The sequence below is a fragment of the Arachis stenosperma genome, chromosome 1, assembly GCF_014773155.1.
Source record: "Arachis stenosperma cultivar V10309 chromosome 1, arast.V10309.gnm1.PFL2, whole genome shotgun sequence".
Taxonomy (NCBI): Eukaryota; Viridiplantae; Streptophyta; class Magnoliopsida; order Fabales; family Fabaceae; genus Arachis; species Arachis stenosperma.
This window is the reverse complement of record NC_080377.1, coordinates 79,994,415-80,005,541: the sequence shown is the minus strand read 5'-3', so window position 1 is coordinate 80,005,541 and position 11,127 is coordinate 79,994,415.

The following is an 11,127-nucleotide window of genomic DNA, read 5'->3' as shown; positions in this document are numbered from 1 at the left end:
TTTCTTGAAGATTTCTAAGAACCTTGGGAATTGTTGGTCCTTTGCTCCTTTATGTATCCTAGTTGGGTATGGAAGCTTGGGTACATAGGCTTTTACTCCTTTATTTTTGTTTTCCTGTTGTGGATTCACACTCTCCTTGCTATCATGGTTGCTTCCTTGAGTGGGTGGTTTGCCTTGTGGCTTGACAACCTCTTTGCCTTTGTTAGATGTTGAATCCTTTTCTTCATCCTGCTTTTCCACTTGTATCTCCACTGCTTCTTTATTCGAACTTTCACCAACTACCTTGCCACTCCTTAATTGCAGAGCCTTACATTCTTCTCTTGGGTTGGGTATTGTATCACTTGGGAGAACATTGGTTGGGCGCTCGGCTTGTTTGGCTAATTGTCCCACTTGTCTCTCAATATTCTTCATGGTGACCTCATGTTCCTTTTGTCCCTTAGCTAAGGCTTGAGTGGTTTGAGCAAGTGCTTGCAAGGTTGCTTCAAGACTTGAAATTCTAGTCTCATGATGGTCAATTGGGGATATGATGGGGGTTGATTATTGTTGAAAGTTGTTGGGTGGATTAGTGTGGTAATTCTGTGCGTTGGGTGTTGGTGCAGGAAAGTTGCTTTGGTGAGTTTGTGAGTTATTATGAGGTGGTTGATATGTGTTTTGTGTTTTTCTATATTAGTTAGTGTTGGTGGCATGGTGATTTTGGTTATTTGTGTTACGGGTGTGATTGTGGTTGTTATTCTTTTGCCAATGGTTTTCACCCCACTTTAGATTGGGATGATTTTTCCAAGATGAGTTGTATGTATCACCATGAAATTCATCCTGAGAATTTGAAGTATTCTGCATGTATTGAACTTGTTCTTGTGGTTGTTCAACAGTGGTCCCTTCACCTTGGTTCCATTCAAGTAACGGTTGATTTGTTGTGTTCACTGATGCTAGCTGGAAACCATCCATTCTCTTTGTTATCATTTCCATTTGTTGTTGGATTTGTTGGTGCATTAACTTATTTTATGCCAAGATAGCGTCAACACCTTCAAGCTCCATTACGCCTTTCTTTGGGGCCGGGTTATGTTGCCTCTCTGATGAGTAATAATACCGATTGTTTGCCACAATCTCAATGAGGTCTTGAGCCTCCTCAGCAGTTTTCATCATGTTGAGTGATCCTCCTGATGAGTAGTCTAGCCCCTTCCTTGCTTCTAAGCTTAAACCTTCATAGAAGTTTTGGAGTTTGACCCAGTCACTAAACATATCAGGTGGACATCTTCTCATTAGTGCCTTATATCTTTCCCAGGCTTCATACAATGACTCCCCTTCCATTTGCCTGAAAGTTTGAACCTCTGTCTTCAACTTGATGATTCTTTGAGGTGGGTAAAACTTTGCTAGAAATCTGCCCATCACATCATTCCAATTGTTGAGGCTTTCCTTGGGGAATGACTCTAGCCATTGAGTGGCCTTGTCCCTCAAAGAGAATGGAAATAGTAGCAGTTTGTAGACATCTGGATGCACTCCATTTGTCTTCACTGTATTGCATATCCTCAGAAAAACAGATAGATGTTGATTTGGGTCTTCAAGAGGTCCCCCTCTATAAGAGCAGTTGTTCTGTACCAAAGTGATAAGCTGAGGTTTCAACTCAAAGTTATGGGCATGGACATTTGGTGTAGCAATACTGCTCCCACAGTGTCTTGGATCAGGGATAGTATATGAAGATAACACCCTTCTAGGTGGTCCATCATTGTTGTTGACCCCTCCAGGAGGATTTTGCATCTCATCCTCCATGACTTGATCTTCTCCCTCTGACTCCTCTTCACCAACTATTTCCTTTCCTCTTTCTGCTCTTCTTCTCCTTCGGAGGGTTCTCTCGTCCTCAGTATTAAGTCTATTAGCTCCTGACATACACAAACAAAACCAAAATCACAAGTGAAATACTCTAGAACTAGAGTGGAATTGGAGTTAGTGAAACAAAGTATCAAACAGTTAGTGGGCTTAACAAAAACACTAAAAAAAATTGCTTAATCTAAACCACCTTTCACTTAATCATTGTCAATCTTTTCCAATCCCCGGCAACGGCGCCAAAAACTTGATACGTAAAAATTTAGATTTCACGTACAACCGGCAAGTATACCGGATCGTATCAAGTAATAAGACTCACTAGGAGTGAGGTCGATCCCACGAGGATTGGTAGATTAAGCAACTTTAGTTAAATGGTAAATTTAGTCAAGCGAACATAATTTTGATTTTATGAGCAAGGTGACTTTTGAACATAATTGCAGGAATTTAAATGGCAAGGAGTTTAAGAACAGGAATATAGAAATAAAATGAAAGTAAATAACTGAAACTTAAATTGCAAGAAACTTAAATGACATCAAAGATAAATGGCAAGGAATTAAAGGGTGCAGAAATTTAAAGAACATAAGATTAAATAGCAAGAATTAAAGGAACAAAATGTAGATGACAAGAATAATAAATTGACAGAATGTAAAAGGGAATTGGGTTATGGGTAATCAAACAACTAGAAGCAAAAGAAATAAGAAGTAATGATAGAGAGGATCATTAGGGATCAGAGATGCAGGTTTTCATGAATTGATGTTAGTCAAATCCTTCTCAATCATGGGTATAGATCCATGGCAAGTGGTTAATTGAATCCCAATCTCTTGGTGATTCAATTTCTCTCAACATAACCAATTGCCACTCTCGTGATCTAGTTGTTCATGAGAAGAGATGAAGCTCAATTCTAATCCAGCCACACAATTCCCATAATCTCAACCAAGGAAAGTTACATCTCACATACCAACCAAGGTGTATTGATTAAGGAAATCATGAAAGGATGAACTCTAAACTGAATTATGTGGCTCATTCCTCAAATTCACCACACAATTCACATAGATTAACCCCTCTCTCGATGGTGGTTGAATCTTTGAAGAACAAGAGTTTCCTCTTTGGATTAACCACTAGAATTGAGGAGGAAAAGAGGAGTTCATCAATGCATTCAACAAGCAGAGCTCTTCCCCCTAATGAAAGTGGGGTTTAGTGAGTCATAGCTCCAATTTTAACAACAATTGCCATCAACAAAAACTAAACTAAGTGTGAAGAAAAGAAGAAGAAGAATAAGGAAATGCTTAAAGCTTAAAACTGAAGAAGAAAAGTTCCAAGAAAAACCAAATTAGCTCTCGGGGTATCCTCCCGGAAGTGCTAAAAGAGTTCTCAAAGTAAAAGTGCTGAAAGTATAAAATTCTAAGTGTCAAAAGTCCCCCTAAAGTACAAACTCAATCTCTATTTATATTAGTCCTAAAACTCCTTCAAAGATCTTCAATTGGGCTAGCAATGTGGGCTTTCTCTTTGTTGAATTTCTGGTTCAATTGAAGAAGTTGCTGGCCTTTGTGAGGAATAGAGGAAGCAGAGCAAGTTGGCAACAATTCTGGCCCATTGAGGGGCGTTATTGGCAATAACTCTAGGCTTAATGCACGTTGGCAACGTGCATGGTGTTTTCCTGGGAGTGAACTTTCAGACTTGGGCGTTGCTAGCCCAAGTTGTTGCTAACAACTTGCTTTTCCTCTTCTTGGCTCTACTTTCATGCTAAATGTAGCCCAGAATTTGAGTGTCAACCTTCTGCTTCAATATGGACTATTATACATCATTGGAAAGCTCTTGATGTCTATTTTCCAATGCCACTGGAATCACCTCAATTGGACTTTCCTAGCTCAAGTTATGCTTCCTCAAAGAAGGTAAGGTCAAGCTGCCAAGTTGTTGCCAAAAACGCACCTATCCTCCCAAGTTGGCAACGTGCCTAGCCTCCCAAGGCAGAGACATGAGGCTGGCGTTGTCACCAAGCACGCCTCCTTGCTAGCACGTTGGCAACGTGCCCGTGCTCCTTCCAAGGCTCATCTCTAGCCTTCAATTTTGCTTGTCACGTTGCCTTAGATAACGCCTTTGGAGGCTGGCGTTGGCAACGTGCTCGAGTGCTTCTTCATGTGAGCTTCCTTGCCAAATTTTGCTTGCTGCGTTGCCCTCAAACACGCCTTTGGAAGCTGGCGTTGGCAACGTGCTCGAGCCTTCCTCAAGGCTCTATGCTTGTTGCTTGGCGTTGTCCTTGAACACGCCTATGCTTCCTGGCGTTGGCAACGTGGTTGGAATCCAAGACTTGGTTCCTAGCCAAGCATTCCTTCCTGGCGTTGCCTTAGAACACGCCAATGCAAGTGGCGTTGGCAACGTGCTTCTATTTGCTGGCCCAAGATCTTGTCCCTGGCGTTATTGAAGAACACGCCAATTCATTTCCAAGTTAGCAACGCTCTCGTGTGCCCATACTCCTAGCTTGCATGCGTTGCCAAGGAACACGCCCATGGTTCCTAGCTCAACAACGTGCTCGAGCTCCCCTTTGGTGCCAAAGTTGCTTGCTACGTTGCCAAGGAACACGCCTTCATAACTTGGCGTTGGCAACGTGCATCTCCTTTTCCTGGGCCAAGTTTTCCATTCAGCGTTGTTTGCCTGCGTTGTCCTCAAACACGCCCCTCATCTCTAGGCTGGCAACGTGCTCGAGGCTCTAAACTAGCTCCCCAAGATTGCTTGGCATTGCCTTGAATAACGCCTATGGTTCTTGGCGTTGCCTTGAATAACGCTTCTTCATTCTCACGTTGGCAACGCCCTCGAGCTCTCCTTGGCTCAGCTCTTTGCTTGCCTTGGCGTTGCCTTCAACAACTCACCCTTTTCTTCAAGTTGGCAACGCCCAAATGTGCTTCTCCAGGGCTGCCTGGCGTTGCCTTCAAACACGCACCCTTTCTCCAAGTTGGCAACGCCAACAACTTCTCTTCTTCTTGCCCAGCTTGCATCATTCTTGCTTCCATGCTTTCTTGTTTCATCACCTATCATCAACAAGGGAAATAGCTTCAAAGTCTTACCAATTCATGCAATAAATTTCATGAGATTCATTCATACTCATTCATGTATGTATTCCTTAAATCATTTGCATGAATTTGGCTAGAATCAACATGTTCCTTGGTATTCTCATGCATGAAGACAAAACTCATAAAAGGACTTGTTTATTTAGAGAAAATGAGTAAAATTAAGCTAAAACCAACTAAACTAACTAGCTAATATAACAAATATGAAATTGCATCAATAGGGAGAGGGAAGGGTGGGTGTTCGGCCAATTTGGGTGGGAATGGGTGGGAAATTGAATTTGAATTTTATGAAGGTAGGTGGGGTTTATGGGGAAGAGTGGGGTGATGTGAATGGTGAATGGGGGAATTGGGAAGAGGAATTGAGGTGATTGGTGATGGGTGTTGGGAAGTGTGACATGGGGAGTAGAAAGAATGAGATTTAGGATTAGGAGAGTGTGATTAGGATTAAAAGGTAAGGTGAGAATATGTTAGGTGGGGATCCTGTGGGGTCCACAAATCCTGAGGTGTAAAGAAATACCATTCCTTCACCATATAGGCATGTAAAATGCCTTCATCCATCATTCTGGCGTTCAAACGCCCATTGGTGCATGTTCTGGGCGTTCAACGCCCATGTAATGCATGTTTCTGGCGTTGAACGCCAGTTTCATGCTTGTTACTGGCGTTCAGCGCCAGCTTTTCTCCTCTAGGCACATTCCTGGCATTTAACGCCAGGATGTTGCTTGTTTCTGGCGTTCAGCGCCAGAATGGTGCTCTGTTCTGGCGTTGAACGCCAGCCAGATGCATCTTACTGGCGTTGAACGCCAGCCTGTGCGTCCTCCAGGGTGAAAAATTTTTTTCTTCTATTTTTGACTCTGTTTTTAATTTTTTTTGATTTTTTTCGTGACTCCTCATGATCATGTACCTAATAAAACACAAAATAACAATAAAACAAAATAAAAATTAGATAAATAAAATTGGGTTGCCTCCCAACAAGCGCTTCTTTAATGTCAATAGCTTGACAGTGGCTCTCATGGAGCCACAAGGTGATCAGGTCAATTTTAGTGTGGTCCCAACACCAAACTTAGAGTTTGGATATGGGATCTTAACACCAAACTTAGAGTTTGGTTGTGGCCTCACAACACCAAACTTAGAGTTTGACTGTGTGGGTCCTTCTTGACTCTGAACTGAGAGAAGCTCTTCATGCTTACTCTCTTCTGTCACAGAGGGATGTCCATGTGCCTTGAACACAAGGTATTCCCCATTCAATTGAAGGACTAATTCTCCTCTATTGACATCTATCACAGCTCCTGCTATGGCTAAGAAAGGTCTTCCGAGGATGATGCAATCATCCTCTTCTTTCCTAGTGTCTAAGATTATGAAATCAGCAGGGATGTAAAGGCCTTCAACCTTTACCAGCACGTCCTCTACTATTCCATAGGCTTGTCTCAATGACTTGTCAGCCAGTTGTAATGAGAACAAGGCAGGTTGTACCTCAATGATCCCCAGCTTCTCCATTACAGAGAGTGGCATAAGATTTATCCCTGACCCCAGATCACACAGAGCTTTTTCAAAGATCATGGTGCCTATGGTACAGGGTATTAAGAATTTGCCAGGATCTTGTTTCTTTTGAGGTAGAATTTTCTGAATCCAAGTATCCAGTTCATTAATGAGTAAGGGAGGTTCACTTTCCCAAGTCTCATTACCAAACAACTTGGCATTCAGCTTCATGATAGCTCCTAAATATTGAGCAACTCGCTCTCCAGTTACATCTTCATCCTCTTCAGAGGATGAATAGTCTTCAGAGCTCATGAATGGCAGAAGGAGATTTAATGGAATCTCTATGGTCTCTGTATGAGCCTCAGATTCCTTTGGATCCTTAATAGGAAACTCCTTCTTGCTTGAGGGACGTCCCAGGAGGTCTTCCTCACTAGGATTTTTGTCCTCCTCCTCCCTTGTGCATTCGGCCACTTTGACTATGTCAATGGCTTTGCACTCTCCTTTTGGATTCTCTTCTGTATTGCTTGGGAGAATACTGGGAGGAGTTTCAATGACTTTCTTACTCAGCTGGCCCACTTGTGCCTCCAGATTTCTAATGGAGGATCTTGTTTCACTCATGAAACTGAAAGTAGCCTTTGACAGATCAGAGACTATATTGGCTAAATTAGAAGTATTTTGTTCAGAATTCTCTGTCTGTTGCTGAGAGGATGATGGATATGGCTTGCTATTGCCCAGCCTATTACGTCCACCATTGTTGAAACCTTGTTGAGGTTTTTGTTGATTCTTCCATGAGAAATTTGGATGATTTCTCCATGATGAGTTATAGGTGTTTCCATAAGGTTCACCCATGTAATTAACCTCTGCCATGGCAGGATTCTCAGGATCATAAGCTTCTTCAGAAGCTGCCTCTCTAGTACTGTTGGATGCATGTTGCAATCCATTCAGATTTTGAGAGATCATGTTGACTTGTTGAGTCAACACTTTGTTCTGAGCCAATATGGCATTCAGAGTATCAATTTCAAGAACTCCTTTCTTCTGAGGTATCCCATTGTTCACGGAATTCCTCTCAGAAGTGTACATGAACTGGTTGTTTGCAACCATGTCAATGAGTTCTTGAGCCTCTTCAGGCGTTTTCTTCAGGTGAATAGATCCACCTGCAGAATGGTCCAATGACATTTTCAAAAATTCAGAGAGACCATAATAGAATATATCTAATATGGTCCATTCTGAAAACATGTCAGATGGACATCTTTTGGTCAGCTGCTTATATCTTTCCCAAGCTTCATAGAGGGATTCACCATCTTTTTGTTTGAATGTTTGAACATCCACTCTCAGCTTGCTTAGCTTTTGAGGAGGAAAGAACTTATCCAAGAAGGCAGTGACCAGCTTATCCCATGAGTCCAGGCTATCCTTGGGTTGTGAATCCAACCATACTCTAGCTCTGTCTCTTACAGCAAAAGGGAAAAGCATGAGTCTGTAGACTTCAGGATCAACTCCATTCGTCTTTACAGTCTCACAGATCTGCAAGAACTCAGTTAAAAACTGATAAGGATCTTCAGATGGAAGTCCATAAAACTTGCAGTTTTGTTGCATTAAAGCAACTAGCTGAGGTTTCAGCTCAAAGTTGTTGGCTCCAATGGCAGGAATGGAGATGCTTCTTCCATCAAACTTGGATGTTGGCTTTGTGAAGTCACCAAGCATTCTCCTTGCATTATTATTATTATTTTCGGCTGCCATCTCTTTCTCTTGTTCGAAAATTTCTAAAAGGTTGCTTCTGGATTGTTGTAATTTAGCTTCTCTTAATTTTCTCTTCAGAGTCCTTTCAGGTTCTGGATCAATTTCAACAAGAGTGCCTTTATCCCTGTTCTTGCTCATATGAAAGAGAAGAAAACAAGAAAAGAAAGAGGAATCCTTTATGTCACAGTATAGAGATTCCTTTATGTTAGTAGAAAAAGAAGGGGTAGAAGAATGAAGAGGGAGATTCGGATGTTGGATGAAGAGAGGTGAAGAGAAGTGTTAGTAATTACATAATTAAATAGAAGAAGAAAAGAGAAGGGAAAGTTAAATAATTTTGAAAAGGGGTTAGTGATTTTCGAAAATTAGAGATAAAATGTAATTAAAATTAAAACATGAAACAATTAGTTAATTAAAAAGAATTTTTGAAAAAGGGATGAGATATTTTCGAAAATTAGAGAGGGAAAAGTAGTTAGGTGGTTTTGAAAAAGATAAGAAACAAACAAGAAGTTAGTTAGTTGATTGAAAAAGATTTGAAATCAAAATTGAAAAAGATAAGAAGATAGTAAGTTAGATAAGATATTTTTGAAATCAAATTTTTGAAAAAGATAAAATTTTTGAAAAAAGATCAAATAAAAGATAAAAAAAGATTTAATTCAAAAATTTTGAAATTATTTACTTCACTAACAAGAAACTACAAGATAAGATTCTAGAACTTAAAGATTGAACCTTTCTTAACAAGAAAGTAACAAACTTCAAACTTTTGAACCAATCACATTAATTGTTAGCTAATTTTCAAAAATTAGATATAAAGATAAGAAAAAGAGTTTGAAAATATTTTGAAAAAGATTTTTGAAATTTTCGAAAATGAAAAAAAATGAAAAAGATATGATTTTTGAAAAAGATTTTGAAAAGATAAGATTTTTAAAATTGAAATTTTGACTTGACTTGTAAGAAACAACTAATTTTAAAAAATTTTGACCAAGTCAACCCAAAATTTCGAAAATTTGGAGGGAAATAAGGAAAAGATATTTTTTTTGATTTTTGAATGTTTAATTATGAGAGAGAAAAACAACAAAAATACTCAATGCATAAAATTTTTAGATCAAAACCATGAATGCATGCAAGAATGCTATGAATGTCAAGATGAACACCAAGAACACTTTGAAGATCATGATGAACATCAAGAACATAATTTTGAAAAATCTTTGATGCAAAGAAAACATGCAAGACACCAAACTTAGAAATCTTTAATGCATGGACTCTAACAAACAAAAAATGCACATGAAAAACAATAAACAACACAAAACAAGAAAACATCAAGATCAAACAAGAGGACTTGTCAAGAACAACTTGAAGATCATGAAGAACACCATGAATGCATGGAATTTTCGAAAAATGCAAGAAAAATTTTTAAAGCATGCAATTGACACCAAACTTAAAAATTGACTCAAGACTCAAACAAGAAACATAAAATATTTTTGATTTTTATGATTTTATGATTTTTTTTGAATTATTATTAAATTTTTTCGAAAATAATTTTGGAAAAACGAAAAAGAAAAGAAAATTTTGAAAAAGATTTTTTTTTTTTTGAAAAAATTTTGAAAAGAAAATTACCTAATCTGAGCAACAAGATGAACCGTCAGTTGTCCATACTCGAACAATCCCCGGCAACAGCGCCAAAAACTTGGTGGACGAAATTGTGATCCATGTTCTAACTATTTTGAGATGAAAGCTTCTTATGGCACTGGTTGAATTCACAACTCCGTTCAACTAACCAGCAAGTGTACTGGGTCGTCCAAGTAATAAACCTTACGCGAGTAAGGGTCGATCCCACAGAGATTGTTGGTATGAAGCAAGCTATGGTCACCTTGTAAATCTCAGTCAGGCAGATAAAATTATGGAATTTAGAAAATCAAACAATAAAAAGAAAAGAAATAATAAAAGGGATACTTATGCAGCCTCATTGGTGGGAATTTCAGATAAGCGCATGGAGATGCTGTATGGCTCAAGGACGCCTGCTCTCCTATTGCTTCAACTCAATCCTTCTTACTCCTTTCCATGGCAAGCTGTGTATAGGGGTTCACCATCAGCGGTGGCTACTTTCAATCCTCTCGGGAAAATGGTCCTCTGCGGCTGTCACTCGCATGGCTAATCGTCTGGAGGCATCACCCATGGTTGATGGCTACATCCCATCCTCGCAGTGAAAACTACGCTCACGCACTCTGTCACAGCACGGCTAATCACTGGTTGGTTCCCGTGCCTACTGGAATAGAATCCCTTGATTCTTTTGCGTTTGTCATCACGCCCAGCACTTGCAAGTCTGAAGCACGTCACAGTCATTCATTACCAGAATCCTACTCGGAATACCACAGACAAGGTGAGACTTTCTGGATTCCCAGGATCCTACTCGGAATACCACAGACAAGGTGAGACTTTCCGGATCCTCATAAATGCCGCCATCTGTCTAGCTTATACCACGAAGATTCTGTTGGGGAATCTAAGAGATACACATTCAAGCTCTGTTGCATGTAGAACGGAAGTGGTTGTCAATCACGTGCGTTCATAAATGGGAATGATAATGAGGGTTATTTAATCATCACATTCATCATATTCTTGGGTGCGAATGAATATCTTGGAATAAGAATAAGAGATAATTGAATAAAAGAAAATAGAACTGCATTAATACTTGAGGTACAGCAGAGCTCCACACCCTTAATCTATGGTGTGCAGAAACTCCACCGTTGAAAATACATAAGTAAAAGGTTCAGGCATGGCCGAATGGCCAGCCTCCTAAAACGTGATCAATAGCCTCTTAGGATGAAGAATAAAACAAAACTGAGACCAAAGATGTCTAATACATTAGTAAATCATCCTATTTATAATAAACTAGCTCCTAGGGTTTACATGAGTAAGTAATTGATGCATAAATCCACTTCCGGGGCCCACTTGGTGTATGTTTGGGCTGAGCTTGATCAATCCACGAGCTGAGGCTTCTCTTGGAGTTGAACTCCGAGTTATGACGTGTTTT